The 21,834-nt window shown below is 41.4% G+C and overlaps 1 protein-coding gene across 13 annotated transcripts in view; it reads left to right on the forward strand.

Moving 5' to 3' along the window:
• FOXP1 (forkhead box P1) overlaps positions 1-21,834 on the forward strand; it is a 553,244-nt gene that overhangs the window by 70,162 nt on the left and 461,248 nt on the right. For all 13 annotated transcript variants that reach the window (XR_014154059.1, XM_081852731.1, XM_081852742.1 and 10 more), the window contains one exon: positions 5,539-5,663. The gene's annotated coding sequence lies outside the window, so the exon portion shown is untranslated. The remainder of the gene's footprint in view (positions 1-5,538; positions 5,664-21,834) is intronic.

The following is a 21,834-nucleotide window of genomic DNA, read 5'->3' on the forward strand; positions in this document are numbered from 1 at the left end:
CTTGAAAGGACGAGTAAAATGCTTCTTGGTCATAAAGGTAATGTGTTTGTATGTTCTGAATTGGCATTTACTTGTTTGGAAATATATTTTGACCGGCAGAGATGAGTATCTCCGGACCCATTTTTGTACCACCATTCACACAGCCCCATTGCTATTGACTGCCTGTCTCCCCAAAAGATTTTTAATAATAGGCTCCTGAGATGCAATAAGGCCTTCAGTTTGAGATCCTAAAGTGCTTCATAAATATTATTTAAACCTATTAAATACTATTTAATCCCCAGGACCTCCAGGATGGGGTGGGAAAGAAAGTCCTGCCTGATACTGTGGAGAGCTGCTGCCATTCATTGTGAGCAATAGATGGACCAACCGATCTGATTCAGCTTATTTCCCTGTGCTCCCACGTTCCTGAAAAATCAGCAGCTGTTGGAGGGTACTTCTGTGCCCAGCCTTGCTTCTAGGTGTGCAGGTGATGCCTATGGACAGGAGTGCCTTTTTCCAGCTGTGATAGGTGCCACTGATGAGCAAGGGTAGGGAGCCTCTGGCTCACAGACCTCATTAAGCCCTCCAGGCTATTTTGGCTAGGCTATGTTCACTTGGCCCTCAAGCATGGGGTAGGTAAACTCGTGGCTGGGCCAAAAAAGGGGGCGCATGTGTGCTGATCAACTGCTTGTCTGCTCCTGCAAAGCGCTTTGGAATGAAGCCCCAACTTTCAGCTGATTGTTGGGGCTTCAAAGCACAATGCAGTGCTCTCTGCAAACAACAATGATCAACTGATAGTTGCAGCCTAAACAACAATTCCAGTGAGCTGGAATTAGGTGCACTAGGGAGTTCCCCTTCAGGAACTTCCAAGGAAGCTGGAGGAATCGCTTTGAATACAAATTACATTCTCTGCAGATAGGAAAATAATCCTTTTTAAGGAACGTTTCCCACCTCTGAAGAGACCTCAAAGGGCCTCCCTGTTGTAACAACAACAACAACAACAACAGCTGATAATCAGATCAGTGGTTACAGAGAATCTCTGTGATGGTTGCTAGTAGTCTGATCTTATATCATGAAATTTCAGAGAACTATATGTTTTGTTACTTCACCTTCACATTGTTACCCTTTGAGCACTGATGACTTACCAAGAAGTGAGGGAAGGCTTTGACCTATCTTACTCAGGCCTAGTGATAGTTGGTTAGATGCATTCCTGAATTGTTCGGAAAGGATCACCATTAAGAAAACGAGTGTACAGTGGTACCTCGGGTTACAAACACCTTGGGTTACAGACGCCACTAACCTGGAAGTAGTACCTTGGGTTAATAACTTTACTTCAGGATGAGAACAGAAATCGCATGCCGGCAGCAGTGGGAGGCCCCATTAGCTAAAGTGGTACCTCAGGTTAAGAACGGTTTCAGGTTAAGAACGGACCTCCAGAACAAATTAAGTTCGTAACCAGAGGTACCACTATAGGGTAATTAACAAATGGCCTTTGGCAATGTATGCACTTTTTTTCACTCAAAACTAAACATAGAGGGCTCATTCCAGATTGGGACAACAGTGTACAGGGAGAGAAGGTTTACTGCTTCCCTCCCCTGCCACAACCCTTACCCTCCCCTAACACATATCCTAAGGGACAAATTCCAGGAGTAAAAAAAGTGTCCCACTAATAACCGTGGGATTTTTATTTTTTTTAAGCTATTGGGAACAGTGGAGGTCAAGTTTTCAAAGAGTTATGGAAGCTCTTTCTCTCTCCTCCTCCCCCCACGTGCCCCCCACCTACCCACTGTGTGCTGCAACCCAATCCATATAATTGCAGCATATAATTTTGAGTAACAAAAAAGAACATATATGTAGCTTCAGGCTACGTATTAAACCCCATGCCAGAGGTCTTTCCCAGTCTTGCTATCTGACACTCCCTACTCATTGTGTTTGGTATAATGCTGGAGAAAAGTCTTAACATGCCCGTAACACACATTTGCACCCATGTAATGTCCTTCCCAGTACTGGAGTCAGCTGTGGCTGACTTGGCATAAGCCCAAAATTGTGGACCCTGTTCTTGTACTTGCAATTTAATTTAACAGTTTTTAGTACTGTTGTACTAATTGTAACTTGCACTGGGACCTATTGGGCAGATAATAAATATGACAGTAACAATAATATCATTTATAATAATAACGTGACAGTGCAAATGTTCCCTTGTTGAGGTAATGCTAACACTCTCAAAATTGCTTTCCCCCCCTTCCTGCCTTTGTCCAATACCATTTGTACTTTCTGTTTCTTAAAAGAAAATAAGGGAAAGGGAAGTATATTGTGCTACTTCATGCAATGCTACACAACCTGTTTGGAAAAACAGAGTCCCGTTACCTTGTGGGACCCAAGAATATGAGATCCTTGGCTTCGTTTACTTTCAATTCCAAGCTATTATTTTTTGAAATACTTTCAGGTTCTCCCAGAAGGACCCGGTTCATGATATAAACCACTTTTACCTCTTCTTTATTTCCAAGAAATCATTGTGTCAAGTTTCCAATAAGCAATAGGCAGCAGTGTTGAGAAGATTAAGCTCCTATATCGCTTCATTCATAACTTCCCCAAACAGCTCATTTATCAAAGGGCTGTGTCACAAATGACATGCGCATTCACTAAAATTAAACTTGTTTGGATTAAAATATATGACTTAACATTTAACTTCACTTAAAGATATATGAGCGAGGTGCAGGGTTTTTGGGTTTTTTTGTTTTTTGGTTTTTTAAACTGCAATTCTAGCAAAGAAGAACAAAATGTTTTCTTTTGTTTTGTTGCTTGGTGGTAGGACTGTTTTGTAAACAACCTGATGCCTTGGCCTTGGGGACCTTGCAGCTGCTCCATTCAGGTTCCCTGTAGACATTTTGACAAAGTGGGGATTGTTGAAGAAGGAAAGTAAACAAGAAAATAAGAGTATATTTGATCATCTCCTAACCTGTTTGAACACACACCAGTTGTTTTTAAGGGCTGATTCCCAGACATGCACTTAAAATCTGACTGGGGGCAGGGGGCAGGTTCCACCTGCTCCATGCAGAACAGTTGTTGTTTTGAACAGACGCTCAAAATTAACAAGCTGAATATTACCTACCGTGTGTGCATGCATCCTCAAATATGTAAATCAGAAAGTGTGATGGTGTCATCTTTTCCCCAATGATATAAAACTTTGATAATACTCTGTTTCTAATCCCTTTGAGGAAGGACTATCTAATTTGATTACTTTTGTTGTCCTTGCACTTGTTTTTATTTCAACATGTGCATATGTACACTGATCCCCTTAGACTGCAAAATGTTTTTCAGCTGGAGAGGCCTCATTTTACGCACATGTGGATAGCAGCAATGCTACCCTAACATGTTGTTTACACATGTCCATGTTAATAATATGTTCAAACAAACATTTCTTGTAGAGATAAGTATTTAAGAGCAGTAGAGCCTAAAATGTTTTAGCTTCACCTTTGATCATCACTTGATAACCCCTCTTTAATAAAATGCAGCAGCTGTCCTTGAGTCCATGGTCTATGTGATAAAATACGTGGGCTCCATGTGCTTTCGGTTCTTTCCTTGGTCATGGATTTTTGGGGAACAACTGTAAAATGGGCATTAGAGTGACACTGAGTTGGGAAGGACTACTGGATTGTCTAATCCCAACTTTTTTGTAAACAGCTTAGAGGCTTTATTGCAATCAAGCAGTACATAAATAGAATTTAAAAACTGCAACTGCCTGCCTTTAAAAATATGCTCGTTGAAAAGCAGCTTGCTGCAAGTCTTAAAAAAAGATTAGAAGCCTTGTTTGTGCCTCAACTACCCGCTGTTATTATTTAGATTTATTGATCATTTTTGTTACCAAGGTTTCCAAGCGGCTTATATTTAAAAACATAAACATAAATGTATTGTTGTCCTCTGTCCTCCAGTGTCTGAGCTGTAGGTAATTTGTAGTCATGGCTAGCCTATACTCTGCCAGAAAGGTGCTTTTTAAAACAATGGTAAGATGAACGAACCTTTGTTCCTTCTTGCTAGCATGTTTGGTGATGTGGTTTTGTAAACACACTGTGAACATGTAGTCATGGCTTCCTTTCATGCATACTGTTGTGCTCTTACAAACAAGTACCTGCTTCATCTTTTATGGTGTTTACTGCTGCAAACTTCGATGTGTATGTGAGCTTCCTTAAAATGGAAGGACATGGGTGCTGGCTGGGCCTTCTGCCCTCCAACTCTTCCATTCATTTCAATAAGCAAACTCTTTTCCTTGCTGCATTGTTAACATCTAGGCCAAATTAGCTGCAAGCAAACATTTCCACTCACAGATAGGAAACTATCTGAATAGGTCTGCAACATTTAGTCAATTAATCAAGTAGAGTAATGGATTTAAAAGTTACGAATTTTTGTTACAATCAGCAGATTTTACAAAAAATCATTAAAAACAAATGTTTTCAAGTCAGTTGCTTAGAAAAATGTGGGTGCTAGCTCCAGCACGATCTTAGAGGAAACATTACTCCTTTCCTTTCTTATAGGAGTGTCAGGGAACTGCCATCGGAAAGGCAGGTGGTGGAGAGGCTCTCAGAAGCTAGGAGAGACTCAGCAGCGGGGGAAGGCACCAGTAGGGGGAGTGTGGGAGATCAGAGAGAGAGTGAGGCGCCAGACTGGCTCAAGGAATCTTCCAGCGAAAACAGTGGAGAAGTTTCAGGACCTCCTATAGGTACACCCACTCCTCGCCAGAAACTGTCGCGCCGAGAGTCCAGACGACGCGTTTCCGTTAAGGAGCTTCTATGCTGGAGTCGTTTCCGTAAACGCCCACTGTCGGATTCTGCCAGCGATTAAGGGAGTCATGCTTAAGGGGCTCCGCTGTACACAGAGTCTTGAGAAACATGCCCAAGATCTGAGGGACTGAACTTTTACGCACAAGTAGCTCATAATCCCATCACAAGGAGGGAATTCTAAGATGGAGAACAAAAGCAGGAGAGGGCTGTTGCGCTCATGTCCTATTTGTGGGCTTCTCATTGGTTGGGCTACTGTGGGAAACAGGACACCAGACTAGATAGGCCTTTGGTAGCAGAGCTCCCCTAATGTTCTTACCAATAGAGCCTGTAATATATGTGCCGTATAAAAGCAAAGAATGAGAATGTGTTGAATACGCCTTCAAACAGTCCTCTCACACCGAAAACTGTGTGTTAAGGAGAAGGGGGCAGGAGTCCATCCAAGAAAAAAAGACTTTGGCAACCCCACCTGCCGTTTTACCCATTGTGCTTTGGCTATACACGATTTGGGATTAAGGCACGATCCCCATAACTTGTGGGGGATCTGCGTAATTTGTGAGCTTACTGTAGTGGTAAATTTACTGTTTAACAAAGAAACATATTGAAACCAGAATACATTTTGATGAAGTTTAAGGCAATGTTTCTGTTTATAACAGCAAAAAATGACTGTTAGATAAAATTACATACTGTGACAATTTCCCCCCTTCCCTCATTGGTGATGCTTCTTGTGAAAGGAACCAATCCACCAAGCATTCTTCTGATCCAGAGTTTGTTCCTGTTACAGCATGCTGTGAATCACTTACCTGAGTGAATCTGGCTTCTGAATACGCTGGAAATGAAAAGGGGTCAATCCCTTCCAAAACTTCATCAGCCATGAATGAAGATGCATAATAACCACAACTAAAACTGGTAAGTCAATAATGTAAATGTAAGTAGTCTCAGTAATTTAAAACTCAGTTCCTAAGAACTCACAGAGACGCTTAAAAATGAGCCCAAAACTTTCCCCCCTTCCACTTTTGTCATTAATAGTGTTTATTTTGTTAATCATCTCAAACATTGGTCTTCCATTAGCAGGTTGGGATCTCCTACTGGTTCCAAGCTCATCTAAGGTGGGTTGGAACAGCAGCACAACCTCATAATAATATATGGTAAAAAAGAGAGAAATTGATTAAAAGGTGGCTCCCAGGTTGGAAAAGGTTTGAAACTACTGATCTAAAACATTGTTGGTATTAGAGCTGGTGTAGTGTTATTGCTAAGAATGTGAGCTGTGACTCAAGGTCCCTGTTCAGTTTAAACCACATGACCTTAGATAAGTCATCTTCCTTGAATAGCCATGTGCAAACTAAACTACTTTATAGGTTTGTAAAGTTTTCAGAGAATTCAAACATCATGCTCAACCATGGTTTAACATGATGGGAACAACCTGCTGTTAGCCTTAGCCTTTCACTCCCGCTTTCTGCTGTTTGGCCATAAGTAAGAGTTTGGAAGCTTCCACTTTGAGTTAAATACAGCTTTCCATGTCTTCTGGTTCTAAAGCTTGTTATTGTTAACTATGATTACTTTAAACTAGCCAGCTGTTGAAATCATAATTTAAAGTTGGCTTCTTTTAAATAACCATAGTTAAAGTGAACCGCAGTCCGTTGGTCGGTACCACATGACAAATTGTGGTTAACCAAAGGAGGAAGAGGAAGCTTTCAAACTCTTCTTTGTGAGGACAGGAGAACCCAAGAGTCTCTACAGATTGTTCGTATTGTGTTAACCCAAGGTTTAGTGTGATATTTCAGTGCAACCAGTATATTGGAAACTCTTGCTAAATGTGCTAAATAGATAATGAATGTAGTAATTGTGACAAAATATAGCTGCAACTCAGTAATTTATAGACGGTTCCCAGTACATTTCATTTTATTAAACTATTTAGAGTAAAAATAGTTTCATAATGAAAGTTGATAATGTTTTTTGACATGTAAAGTCAGCACAGAAAGATCTAAGGCTTATTGGGAATCGGTTGATCAGCAGTGCTGTGGATGCCTCACTTGTAATAGTAACTTAAAATGAATGTATAGGAGCTTCAGTATCTTATACTTTGGGTCCCAAAATAGACAATACACACAGAATATTCATCATTTTAGTATACTTCTGTCCTATTGACAAAATGATGTCACTGACCATAGATTCATAGAATCAGGAGCGCCAGCAGGGAAGGGCCAGCTCCCCCCTGCTGAAATTTTCAAGGAGGGGGCTGGGCCCCCTCAATATCTGGGGGGACATGCATATGCCATGTGCGCATACCGTGTGACATGATCAAGTCACTCACACATATCCTGCTACTTCCACTCAAGACTGCCTCTGTCCCCCTCAAGTAGGGAGTCACCTAGCACCACCGTATGTCTCTTCCTTCTCTGGGGAGTGGCAGGAATTATTCTGTAGAATTACTTTGTTGTAGTTACTTTTGCTCCATAATCTGCCTGGTGCAGATGTAATACTCCCTGATCACCTCACCATGGCTAGACTATCAGGAAAACTCCAGCAGCTCATACGTGCCTTATTTCATTTTGCAAACAGGCTGGTGATTAGTCCTGTGTGATTGGTACTGCCAGACCTCTGAATTACTAGCTTAGGTCTAAAGCAATTCCATCATTCATATTATAATTATTTTTATTTATCAAATATTTCGCACTGGAAGAAACACAATTATTCTTTAGTCAGAAGAATGAAAATTGAGCTCAGTTTTTGGTTTCTAGATTAAACAGAAAAGAAAGGCTTTTCAACTAGGAGTTTGCTTAAAGTATATGGAATCCCCCCCCCCACTTCCTTTTAAATAATAACTTTGCATTGCTGGCATGTAATCAATAACCCTCTTTGCCTATTATAAATCCACTTTCATTCAAAAATAAAATTAACACATATTTTAAAGGGGCTGTGCTTTTATTTTCCAGGCGTCACCCTGCCATTAAACATGGATTATCATAACTTCATGTTTTACTGGCTGACACAGTAAACAGTTGAATAGATCAATTTTGCTAAATTCACATGCAAGTATGTTTATAAAGACCAACTAAGTCAGTTCTTGGTATGAGCTTTCGTGTGCATGCACACTTCTTCAGATGCATGCACACGAAAGCTCATACCAAGAACTGACTTAGTTGGTCTTTAAGGTGCTACTGGAAGGAATTTGTTCTGTTTTGACTATGGCAGACCAACATGGCTACCTATCTGTAACTGGAAGTATGTTTATGTGGAAGTTATACATAAATCCCAAGTATTTATACTTAAATCTTTATTTGTTAAACCATCATATTGAGAAATCAAAGTATGCAGCTTTGCAATCCAGTATATACATCCAGATTCAGTGAGAGGGATTTTTATGTATTCTCCTCAGATCTCAAAAAATATATCAGCATTGTTCATTTGTTTAGCAGCATAAAGGGGAATCTTGCTGTGCAAGAATATCTCTTAAGACTGGGGCTGGTGCTAAGGACCCCCCCCCATTTTAATGTAGTTGCACACAATTTTTTAAGCATGAAGATGGCAAAAGCTTTCCCTGTGTTTGTAAACATTCGCTTAATAACCCAAAATAATAGGAAAGCTCCACAGTTTTATCCTGCAGAACATCGGAAGAGGCCTGGGTGTTACTCTGATACAATGAAAATCTGAATGATGCATTTGGCTTCCCCACTCCTTGCTCCATTTTGGTGTCCTTTGGCAAATAGACAGAGTTACTTATTTTGTGTCAAAACTATTGGCTCTTTGCTTAATATTCTTATGATTTAACTTATATGTGACTATCTCTACAAACAGAGAATGTGTCCTAAAATGGCATCAAAAGCAAAGATGTAGATCCTTAGTTCTGGCTCCAGAATGCAAACTCTGATCCCTTTGATGCCAGTACTGGATGGCAGGCAATGGCCTGCTATAACTTTGTCCTGCACTTTGACAGCAATCCAAGTAAACTTCGTTCCATCTTCTTTTTCCTCTTCTTCATGAAACTTTTTCAGGAGGGGAGTGGAATGCAATTTTAGCAATTTAATATATACTGCCTAATGTGTTTTATAAGCCTTGTGTGCTCAGTCCTAGCTATTTTGGTTTTCCTCCTAACACAATGAACCAAATATTGGGGGGGAAATGCCGCTCTTTGCTGCCATCATAAAGGACGGCTAGATTTCATAAACAGTTATGGATGTTGGCAGGTGCCTATCATACTGTATAACATCCTGTACAGCACATGAAGACGGTGTCAACTTACATTTTATCTCTGAAGTAGTTTCAAAGCATTTATTTGCTTTCTCTTGAGTCCTTAACCTAATTCAAGTAACATAATTGGCTGAATATTTTTCCACATAACTAATTGGCTAGTTGCCAGTGTGGAAACCATTGTCTGACTTGATGATGATCAGAAATTAACATGACATTTGCGTGGTGGTAATGGAATATATTAGTAATGTAATTCTCGACTGTAAAAAAGAGTCCATCATTTCCCCTAACCTATGATCAGCAGGATGGGCTGAAAGAATGATGAAACGTTCCCAGCAGGCAGATCCCAACACTGGCTAGCCAATCTCTGTGTCAAATTTTGTTTTAAATTCTTCAGACAAAGCTGTAATGCTTACCAATTAATTACCACAAATGTCAATTAAAAATCTACCAAATAATGCAGTAAGATTAAAATTCAATTAAAAGAATTACATTTAACAAGGGGGGATATAACATTATTTTAATGAATTCTGCTGAAGGTGACAGATTATATAGATATGTTTTTGCGCTGTAGGTGGATTAGGATTCACTGGGCAGTGTGAACTCCGTAACTTCATACATATATTAATTGTGAGAATTATTTCCACCACAGTCATGTCCTTAAGGAGTTGAGAGCCTCAAAATATCACATGCCACAAAGCTAAGGAGATCTTTTGTATTGTTCCAATACTGCTTTGTCACATGTAGAAAGGCATTTTGTATCTTTGTTTTGTTTCTCTATAGCCTTCTCTCAACAAATACATTTACAGTATTTTTCAGTAGTTGCATCTGTGAAATTGACTTCGTCAGTTGGGGCGGCGGGAACTCTTCTCATTAACAGTTGTCCCCTCTCCCATTTCACTCACCCTTCATTCATCTCCCAAAGTAACCAATTATTTTCCATTTGTTCTGCAATGCTCCTAATGGGATTGTGCTATACCAAGGGCAGGCAAAATAAGGACTATGAGTCGTATCTCTACCAGAGGACTTTTTTTTTTAACCAGGTTGCAAGAGGAAAAAAAAGCTTTGATGGGCTTGCCACAGTTTGCCAGTCTTGTGTTGTCTCCCATGATTTTTTTATTTAACTGAAGTAACCTTGCCAAAAACAAGCATGAATCCAGGTGTACCTTGCAGGTGTCCAGGTTCAGCTAGGGGGCCACCTGTATACAAGGCTGTGCAAGGCTTACAACCCAATCCTCACAACATCCGCAAATAAGTGCTGTGGCTGGGATCCAGCAGCCACTTGGACCAGTATGCCGAACTAAGTCACTGCCTTGCGTGCAAGTTATAATAAGAGGCAACATGGAGCTGAGGCATAAGGTGACTCTGCATTGTGGAAGTGATGCAGAAACAAGTACAGATGTGATGGTTATCTGTGCACCACCTTCTAGTGGCATTGCAGTTACTCTACCTACCTCAGCACAAAGTGTTAAATATGTAATTTCAAGGTTGAAATGCTATTGGGTTGCACTGCACAGTTGTACGAACTCACCCCTCTTTCCTCGCATAGGATGCTAGAGTCCTTATGCATGCTGAACCCTGTGACATGCATATGGAACTCCGGCCCCATGACCAGTGCTTTCTCTGCCGATTTCTCTGCACACGCATCTCCTGGAGCATGTATGATACTATTTCCAACTATTCATTCAGCAAAGAAGCCTGCTTGGCTGGCAGTCCTGAGTGTACACTTCTGGATTGGAACGCTAATGCATACCCTCCCCGGGAATCACTTTATGTAAGACTATTGCTGTGCTGTTACAAAAGAGCAATATTTGCATTTGGATGTAACAGAGAGCTAATTTTAAACGGTACTTTAATGGAATGGTTTTGTAAAGCATTTTTCATGCTTTCTGCAGATGGTTGTCTGCAGCAGGTAGCAGGGTGGATAGAATATTTTTAAGTGCATTGTTTGCTGAATACAGTGAGCAAAAGTTTTTTGAGCTGAAAGCAAAATGTTCTCAACAGGTTCTGCAGTTTTAGATGTGCACAAGTTCCCTTTAGAGAGAAAAAAGGGGCGTTACAGGTCTGCAACAGATAATGCCTCTGAATTTCCACACAGCGCAGAGTGTTTTAAGAAGAAACACGTCTGCTTATTTGTACATTTACCATCTCTTTATCAAATGTGGTTGGTTTTCACACTGCTATATCTGAAAAGGTGCAAAAGGAGAAGGGGGGGGGAGCATCTGCTTATTGCTACCAACAGGTAGTTCTACAGCACATTTCGCTTTTTGTCAAGTGCTGGTAGAATTAAACCTAAAGGAGTCAACTGTTCCCCTTTCTGTACCTGATGGCTGAAGGCTGCTTCTGCAATCCAACAGTCAGTAAAGCAAGAGGAGAGAGGGTGAACTTTTACAGAAGGCACTGAATGGCAAGGAACATGAGAACTGAAAGAAGTACCCACTTGTTAAATAGGTTCTAAAGCTAGCTTCATTCTGTTTTGCTCAGGGCATTTATGTTTTTCTTCTCCATTTGAGCAGCCACGACCGTCCTCGGCAACAATGGTGCAGGTAGGACTGGGCCTTGGGGTTGAAGTATAGGGCCTGTAAATGACCACCAAGATGTTGAGGGCAGTAGCAAAGAGGTGCCATCTCAGTGCATGGGCATGCGGAAGCCCACCAGGGCTGACTCTAGCTGCCACAGCAGCCTTTCTCTCTCCTACTCCCCAGTATCAGGGCTATTTTCCCCCAGCCAGAACTTAGCTCCAGCACCTCTCAGTCTATATGAATTGACCCTCAAGAGCTCCAGTCCCTGTGGAAGGCTGTGCCTTTTGGAAGCTAAGCCTGTTTCAAAAAAAGTGCCAAAAAATGAGAAAGCAATTTTCCAGGAGTCTTGAGTTTTTACCTCAAGCTTGTTTTGTGGATTTGATCCTTTTGGGAAACTGCTGTTCTGAAGCACTGGCGGAGGAAGAGGAGTGTGGGGGGAGCGCACCGCCCCCGGCAGTGGGACCCCAGTGGGGTGCCATCGCTGCTGCCCCCCATCCACTCTGGGCGCCACACCCCCTCAGGCGGTGCACCACACTCCTAGGACACGCGCCAGCCCCGCTCCCGCCTGCTCTCCGCCCCCTAGTGCCAGAGCATGAAGCTCCGCCACTGTTCTGAAGGCAAGCTGGTTTCAGAGGGTTATACTTTCTGTCAGTCCCAGATAACATGTCTTAGTAATGCTCATTTTGTCCATTTACTCTGAACGCTGGCTCACAGCCAAATTTAGTGCCATTGAAATAACTGGGAACCAACCGCCTTAACCCATAGCATTGTTGCTTAACTGGGTGGCAGAGTGGGCTTTTAGAAAGATATTTTCCAAATTAAGAAAAGGAGAACTCAATTTCTGGCTATTTTATATAGGCTGCTTTTGGGCTTTCAGTACTCAGAACTGCCCTTTTTAATCCAAGTTATATGCTCTCAGAAATAGGTCTTGAAGAGCTTTGTAACCAGGAAAGCATGGGTCATAAATGTGTAATGTTCATACAGCAGGGCCACATTCATTGAATCAATGCATAGGTTTCCACTGCTACCCTCCATTAATACTCCCTTCCTACAAAGCCCCTAAGAATTACTTAAAATCTCAATGCATGAGGAAATAGTTAGCTGTGGACTATTTGCCAGCAAAATCTCCTTTGTGAATTCTGACGCTAATGTCCTGGATGTTCTTTGCACAGGAACATTAAATGGTCTTCAAACAGTTGAGAAGGTTTTTAAACTGTCCAGCAGTCATAGGCACTTGCCATATAGCATTCAAGTATAAATGTCTCATCAGTGCTACTTCTGAAGCCAGATATTCTACAAATTTGCGATCTGATGTTTCATAAGCTGAGAATATGGGCCCATGCTTTGAATTAGAAGGTGATAACCTTTTCCACAAGATTTCAACATACCCTTCCTTGCCTTTTTGGCATCCATTCCAGATTCGCAAAGTCAATCCTCTTTTAAAAGGGGCACTTAGATCATTAGTGCATCACAGCAACAGAGACAGCTGCAGAGGCCTGGTGATATTTGACTCAACTGGGGGTGGGGTGGGTGTGCTGGAACCAGGTGGATCTTGCTTGTGGATTTTGGTGAGTATTTTTTTTTATAAAGAGTTTGTTGTACTTCTTTGCAGATTTTATTCAATTTTGGTAGCAGCCCTCACTGTATGTCTTATGGGTGCGATCTAACATTGCACCAGTGGATGCAATGGAATTCTCCTTCCTCCCCTCTCCACTGCAGTCCCCCATGTCCCTAAATGTGTTTTAGAGGATTCCCCAAGCCTCCCGAGCAACTTGTGGGGGTACAGTATGGGGCTGTAGGGGGTATGGGTGGCAGGGGAATTCACATTTGACCAAGCGGAAATCCATTGTGTAAGTAGAACACCTCAATTGAACATCACCTTATAATTCCACTTTTAGGTTTTCAAACTGGTTCCTTATTTTATTTGTTGGATTTCTTCAGACACTTGACATTGTTCAGTGAGTTAAAGATATTTTCTTTCTTTAGAGTTTTGTCTTTAAATGTAACATTTCCCAGTTTTGTATGTTAGACAGAACTGACCCCCCCCCAGTATATTGTGTTGTCGTTGTTTGTTCTTACAGGTTTTTTTTAAAAAAACATTTCTTTTAAATTATGTCACTGAAGTATACAAGAGCTGACATGTGCAAATATGTAGTTAGACAACTGCAAAAGTATATTATTCGCTGATCGACCATAATGGTTCCACAGAAGCCATTATACTCAATCATATCATGTCAATCTTTGGTAGTTATTATGATGGTAATGCAAATATGCATTCTTTTTTTCTTTTCTTTTCTTATAAAAGGGGAAAGAAACCATTATTGTACATATGCAATAGCTGCTGATAATCATCAGTATTGTTGTCTTCCTTGCAGTAATAAAAGAACTTTGACTATGCTATAGTAAAGACTGTAATACCATTAGTAACTACCACTGCTGCCACCGTTACTACTAATGTGTAATCTGAAAAAGTGAAAACCAAGTTTGAGTTCTCTGTGGAGCTAATCTTATTACTGATTTGGTGGGCAGCTGTTTAGTCTGAGCAGCAAATTTCATACAAACTGAGTTATATCCCTTCTGAGCTAGATCCTTTCACAGACTGAAGGTAGGTAGGTCTGAGCTTCCATCATGGCTAGGTTGGGAAGATGTTGGATCTGAACATTTTTACAAACTGCACGTTAATCTGGGCTTAATTTTAGCCCACCTGAATTAGTCAAGTGTTAGGCTAAGGTTGTATCTCAGATGGTTGGGCTGTGTGTTGACTGTCTAAAGCAGGGGTCAGCAACCTTTTTCAGACAAGGGCTGGTCCACCATCCCTCAGACCATGTGGTGGGCTGGACTATATTTTGAAAAAAAATATATGAACGAATTCCTATGCCCCACAAATAACCCAGAGATGCATTTTAAATAAAAGGACACATTCTACTCATGTGAAAACACGCTGATTCCTGGACCATCTGCAGGCCGGATTGAGAAGGTGATTGGGCCTCATCCAGCCCACGGGCCTTAGGTTGCGTACCCCTGCTCTAAAGCATACTGTTGTAAGTTAGGTCTTGGCTTTATCCTGTCTAAGCTGGACAAATTCTGACGCTTTGTTGCAATACAGGGATTCTGCTCAATTGCTTGATTCAAATGAAAGAAAACAACAACACAGGACTACAGTACACTACAATACAAAATGTGGTACCAGGAGAGGCAAGAAAGGGGAAAAAATAAGGTATATAATTTAAAAGAAAATAAGTGAAGTATTTTGGTTGAGATTCAAGTATTTTAATAAGCAATTTGCTGTAATTAAGTAAGGATGAAATGGACAATGATATAGAGATTTGTTGTCCATTGTGAGATAAAGTTTTTTTAAAAGACTTTAGTACTAGAAATCAGAGAGGAACACAAGCTAGCTGAGAGCACTATACAGAAAGTTTCATATAGACAAGAAATCTAAGGTGGAATCTACAAATATCTAATAAACGCTGTGAAAATGCTTTTTTAAAAAAATGTTTTGAAAAATATTTTGAATTTGCTATAGCTCAACATCACCATCTAGTTTCACATTTTTTAAAAATAATTTTTATTAACCGACCAATCAAATCAAATCAAATCAAATCAAATCACATAAATTCCGAATCACAAAGCCGAATTTTAAATTTTTGTTGGGAGGACCCATATTTCAAGTTCCGAAGGGGGATTCCGATCATCTTCTTGCTGCTGCGTTAATATCCACAAATCTGCCCAAATAATGTTCATAATTCTATCCAGTCTTGCTGTTTCCACATCTCTTCTTCGTATATTTTTCTTTTTTTCTTTATGATCTCTTCTGATAATCTCCTTAAGCAGGTAAACACCAATTATAATCCTGTGTGAATTTTTCCGTTCGTCCAATCATCATATCAAGATGGTTTCCATATATCATCACTTTCATAAATTACAGCACTCTTTCCATCATTAATCTCGCAAATCTGTCGCTCTTTAGTCCCTCTGAGGAGGCTCACCCACAATATAAAAACAGCTCTGTTCCTCCTCCCAGACTCAAGTCTTCCGACAGAACTTGCCAAAATGGCGACGGTATTTTTTGCTGTGTCATTCCAAAGCTCTTATGCTTTCCACGATCTTCTTAAAACATGCTTTGGTTAGAAAATTATCTCCACACAGTCTTAAATCCACAGCTTAAATCATTTAAACAGCATTTCTGACTTGTGACTTGTGGGGGGGGGGTTCTTGGTTAATCACATAGAGAAAAGAAAGGAAAGTTTTTTCCCCTCCCCCATCCAGTCCCGTTGCCGAACATACCGAGCCTTGGTGTGTCTTCTCATGATTTATTCTTGTTCCTCCGACCCGTCTTGTTTATCAGAGATCTCTTCAGTTAGCAGTCTTTACTTCCCCCTCTTCCTAGAAATATGTGCATTAGCTTCCTCCTAATTGTTTCTTTTGAAGTTGCTGCAGCTAGAGGCGCGAATCGGAGACAGCATCCAGGAGTGCCGAGATCCAGTGGCGTAGCGTGGGTTGTCAGCACCCGGGGAAAGGCAAGTAATTTGCGCCCCCTAACCCGTGGATTTGCGCCCCCTAACCCGTGGATTTGCGCCCCCTAACCTGTGGATTTGCCCTAACCCCAGATGTTGCGCCCGGTGCGGCCGGCCCCCCCTGCACCCCCCACGCTACGCCACTGCCGAGATCCGCACAAGGGCTTTCTGCCTAGTGCCCCCACCCCCACAAATTCGGGGGTGGTATAGGGTACAGCAGGCAAGGGCAGTCCCCCACACATGCTTGGGGGGGGGCAGGGAGGCTGTTTACTCCCATCACAGCCTCTTAATTACCTTGTGTGGGTCGGAGAGATGTTATTGTCAGCCATCTTCCGATGCGCCCCTAGTGGCCCCCGCCATCTAGTTTCACATTTTATGGTTTTTTATTTATAGATTTTGTTTTTGTCTGTGGTTTGATTAAATAAAACAAAATTGAAAAGTAAATTGAGTTTAGTTCCCATTGACATTGACAAGATATCACTTAGCTTTGACTTAATTTTCACATTGATTTAAATAGGATCTAAATAGGACTAGCGTACTGTGGACCCAGTCCTTTGATTTGGGTCCTAAGAACAATGGGGCTCTCTCACCTCCTTCCCACTGCGCTCCTTGGACACTTAAAAGGCCACTCCTGAAAAACAGGGGAACCTCTGGAATAGTATTCACAGTAGCATGAGGGACTGCATCTGTGGGGATGGGAACTGGCAGAAATCTCCCCTAATCAGAAGTGCATTCCACTCAAGCAAGTTTTCCATTGGATCAATAATTATAGTACTGTGTTGACACAAAGGAGATTGGAATCCTTTACTATAATCATCAATGTTTTTATTTTGAAACATTGTGAATTTAAAGTTTGTTCCTCAAAGATACAAAATGACCAGAAATCTGCAAAACAGTTGGCTTCCTTTTTTCTTTTCTTTTTTGGTCTCATCCTGAGATTTAGATTTGTGGCTATATGTTTGTGGTGGAAACTGAATCTTACATTTGTGGAAGGAACTTGGACAGGCAAAGTCAACTCTTTGTCTTCCTTCTCTTATTAGAATCTGAATGACTTTCAGTGCTGCAATTAAGGTCTTTTTTGAGGTAGCTGTTTAAATATTTATTAGCATTGGAGTATTGGGTTTTCTAAATAACTCTTAAGGCATTTGCATGCACACACACAAAACTGTTGACAATTCTGTAGTGGAATAGACTAATTCATTTTTATTTATTTTTTTGGGACTCAGTCAAGTGTGATTGGCTTAGTTACTGAGGAATTTATTTTAGGGAAAAGTCAGTGTCAACTGAAAAATGGTTCCATTCTGAAAAGACAAAAATTCCCTTACTTGTGAAAATGTGTCTTGGCAGCCAATTTGACTTCTGATACAAGATTTAACACTTCTCTTGAAACATGAATATTTGCCATGGCAACAGCAACATTGAGCACCACATGTTGAAGATTTGTTTTCTGTGCTCCCTGGTTAGCTTTGGCAGCATGGACTTTTGGTAACTGCCCCTTGCACAGTTCCTTAATCTACCTCTGCTCAAGAGTCGATGCCTTGTCCTGCAGAAGTCAGTGTTCAGATTGCAGAAGAATGCCGTGCATTTTTTAAAATGGATACTGTGATGGTTCTAGGGGTTGCTCGTGTGTAAACCGGCGCCACACCTGGCTGGGTTGCCTGAGTGAACCTTTTTTGTCCGGACAGCCACTCGCCCGTGGCTGTCTCAATCGCTGGCAGAATCCATCAGTGGGCGTTTCTTGAACTTCTTCCAGCAAAGAAGCTCTTTGACGCCTAGTCTCCCTGCGCGGAAGCCTTCTGCGCAAGGAGGGTGTGGGTAGCGGAGGACCCGTGCTCTCCCCGCTGGTCCCCGGCGAGGAGTCATGGGACCGCCTCACTGATTCCCCCATCTGCCCCCCTTCTCCACTGGTGCTACGCTGATTTCCTTCCCCAGAAGATGGGCTGCTTCTCCCCATCACGGGACGCTCTCCGGAATCCCTCTGGAGCCCTCTCTCTCCCTCTGGCTCCGATGGCAGTTCCCTGACAGATACATTACCGATATCTGTGGCTAGTAGGCTATTTTGTGCCTGTTACGTTTGAACAACTTCAGCAGAGGGCCTGGTTTACATGCTTGCCCTCTAAATGTTGATGGCAGAAGACCTCAACCTCCGGGCTGAGAGGTAGCGTGCCTCTGACTACCTGTGCTGAAGAACAATGGCAGAAGAGAGCTATTCCACACATGTCCTGCTTGAAGCATCTGGTCGGCCACTATAAGAAATAGGATGCTGGACTAGAAAAGCCATCGGTAGGGTACTTATTCTATTACAGTGGTACCTCAGGTTACATACGCTTCAGGTTACATATGCTTCAGGTTACAGACTTCGCTAACCCAGAAATAGTGCTTCAGATTAAGAACTTTGCTTCAGGATGAGAACAGAAATTGTGCTCCGGCGGCGCGGCGGCAGCAGAAGGCCCCATTAGCTAAAGTGGTGCTTCAGGTTAAGAACAGTTTCAGGTTAAGTACGGACCTCCGGAACGAATTAAGTACTTAACCTGAGGTACCACTGTATTATATTCCCCAAAACATTGATAATAAAAAGCTCAGAATGCAACCTTTTCAGAAATATGAGTTGTGTAGCAGGCTTTCTCTTTTGGAGACCTTTTATGCCAAGTCTTCATTCTTATTTTCAAGCTCCAAAGGAATTCAAAGAGGTATTTGGGTTGAGGAGCTGAAAGGAACAGGGGTATGCTGTCTGGGGCTGATGGGAGTCGTAGTTCAAAACATCTGGAGGGCAGCAGCTTAGCAAAGAATGATCTAAGCTCTTTTCTGATCTTATCTAAACCATCTGATGAATAGTTTCAGTTCACTCCCAGCAGTGCATCTACCTAGATTAGACCAAATCTGCACATGATAGTCCTCACTTTATAGAAAAGTGACCTACAATCCACCTGCTCCTAATCTGTAATATTGTGTGTGTGTGTGTGTGTGTGTGTGTGTGAGAGAGAGAGAGAGAGAGAGAGAGAGAGAAATTGTGACACAGTGGTGACAATAGAACACTCAGGTAATTTAAAGTTATAATAGTAACCAGTGATAGTAGAATCTGGTTACTGTTATAATTGGTATATAATTTTTACACAAATACTTTATATTTTGGCTGTGGAATTTTCCAGGTTTTCAGATTTAAACAGAGTGTGGACTTCTCAAAAGTGGCATTCTTGTTTCCATTTTGCAGTAACATGAAGCAGTTCAATGCTGGATTTTATCCTGTTGAAATACTATCTATTTAAATTCATTTTAACCTATCTATGTATTAAATTGAATATCCTATTGAGATTTCAATTATGCATGAATATGGTACACTTGTTTGTTACTAAGGTGACTAATGTGTCAAGGTTATGTTGATGCTGTACCATTAAAAATGAAATAATAATACAAAAAAGATGTTGACAAGCTGGAACGTGTGCAGAGGAAGGCAACCAAGATGTTCAGGGGTCTGGAAACTAAGCCTTATGAGGAGTGCTTGAAGGAGCTGGGTATGCTTAGCCTGGAAAAGAGGAGACTAGATGTTGTTGTTGTTTAGTCGTTTAGTCGTGTCCGACTCTTCGTGACCCCATGGACCAGAGCACGCCAGGCACTCCTGTCTTTCACTGCCTCCTGCAGTTTGGTCAGACTCATGTTTGTAGCTTCGAGAACACTGTCCAACCATCTCGTCCTCTGTCGTCCCCTTCTCCTTGTGCCCTCCATCTTTCCCAACATCAGGGTCTTTTCCAGGGAGTCTTCTCTTCTCACGAGGTGGCCAAAGTATTGGAGCCTCAGCTTCAGGATCTGTCCTTCCAGTGAGCACTCAGGGCTGATTTCCTTAAGAATGGATGCGTTTCATCTTCTTGCAGTCCATGGGACTCTCAAGAGTCTCCTCCAGCACCATAATTCAAAAGCATCAATTCTTCGGCGGTCAGCCGTCTTTATGGTCCAGCTCTCACTTCCATACATCACTAGGAGATAAGATAGCCATCTTCAAATAACTGAAGAGCTGTCGCATGGAAGAAGGAGCGTGCTTGTTTTCTCTTGCTCTGGAGGGTAGGACTTGTACCAATGGCTTCAAGTTGCAAGAAATGAGATTTCGACTGAACATTCAGAAAAACTTTTTGACAGTAAGCTGTTCAGCCGTGGAACAGACTCCTATGAGAGGTGGGACTCTCCTTCCTTGGAGGTTTTTAAGCAGAGGTTGGATGACCATCTGTCATGGATGCTCTAGCTGAGATTCCTGCAGAGCAGGGGTTGGACTAGATGACCCTTGGAGGCACTTCCAACTCTAAGACTCTGATTCCTTGAAAAAGAAAGAATGTAATGCTGGCTAAAATCATTACATCCTATAGAATAAAGTTTGGACAGCATCCTTCAGTTCAGATGTAGTTCTGTGAAATTACCTGTTTCATAGCTTAATTCTAATGTTGTTTTTGCATTGCACTGCAAATGTATCACTGGGAGGCTATTTTAAGATACATTTATTAAGGAAGTAGGTACAGTTACACAAGTTATTGCAGCGCACATTTTCTTCCTTGGCTTTTCCTTTTATGCTGTTTCAGTTGATTACTGAATGCAAGTTTCTAACTTTTATTGGGGTTTATTGGACCCATATTTTTATTGAGGCCAATAGTACAGAAAGTGATTTTAATAATTGTAAATATGAACATATCAATGGCTTGTGAGCTGATCTGTATGTCGAGTTGCAGCTCGGCATCCAAGGAAAAATCAGTCTCACACCATAATAGGTTCCGAAATATGGCTGCTCTAGGGCTCATGCAGCACAGCTTTTTTTGTGTGAAATCAGAAAGATACAAAGTACAAGCCAAGCAATTTGTTCTAGCAAGCAGATAAGGACCTTCGCACTAGACCATGCGAGCATCAGGCCATGCCACGTTAGCCAATCATATAGGACAGCACGAGCTGTTCACGCGCTGTTCATGCTCCAAGGATGCTTCTAGCTATGAAATCACCCTGTAACAATAAGAACTTTGCTCATGCTCTCATGTACAAGCAATCATCTTCCCACATATCCCCTTTTTTTGTTTATATTATTAGAGGAAAAGAGGGACCATTAGTCCAAATCGTACACTTCATTGCCTAAGCGTCTACACTTTGCAACATAAATTCCTCTTGTAACCCCTGTGGTGGGCCGTGGTCGGTACCACCATGCAGTGCATTGGGAAATCAAAGAGGGTATGCATTGAATGCAACAACACACCATAATGAAGCCAGCAATACATGCAATTACAATCAATAATATTTTTCTTAACCATAATCCATTAGGTAACCAAGAAGACAACCATTCCCATGGATCAAAACCTTCAGGTGGATTCAAAGGATTATGGGCTATCATTTGTTCCATATGATCAATAGTAGCAGAGATATTGGTCGATTGATCAGTTATATACATGCAGCAATGAGAATGAATTAAGGCACAAATTCCACCTTTAGAAGCAAGGATCACATCTAAAACATAATGATGTTGAAGAACTACATTTCTTATTTCTGATATTTCTTTGTTAATCATTTTTAAAGCCAAAATGGTGGAATTAAACAAATTTTCTGTCCAGTTTGCCAATTTATGCAAATCACGGTAATTCATGGCTGCACCTAAAGAAGGCAGAAGGGACCTAGAGATGGCCGTTCCTGTATATTGAGAAATAGGTGATAGTACTTCCCTTCTGTTACGCAAACGGACCGCTGGGAGCTTATCTATTTTATATACCAAGGGTACTACTATACCTAACGTGCAGGTACCAGAAAAGGCAGAGGGGATTTCTTTGTAGGCACGTGTGCCACAAAATAACCATAAATCAGATTGAAGCAAACATGTAGTTCTGCTGC

The sequence above is a fragment of the Podarcis erhardii genome (assembly GCF_964252035.2).
Source record: "Podarcis erhardii genome assembly, chromosome: 2".
Classification (NCBI taxonomy): Eukaryota; Metazoa; Chordata; class Lepidosauria; order Squamata; family Lacertidae; genus Podarcis; species Podarcis erhardii.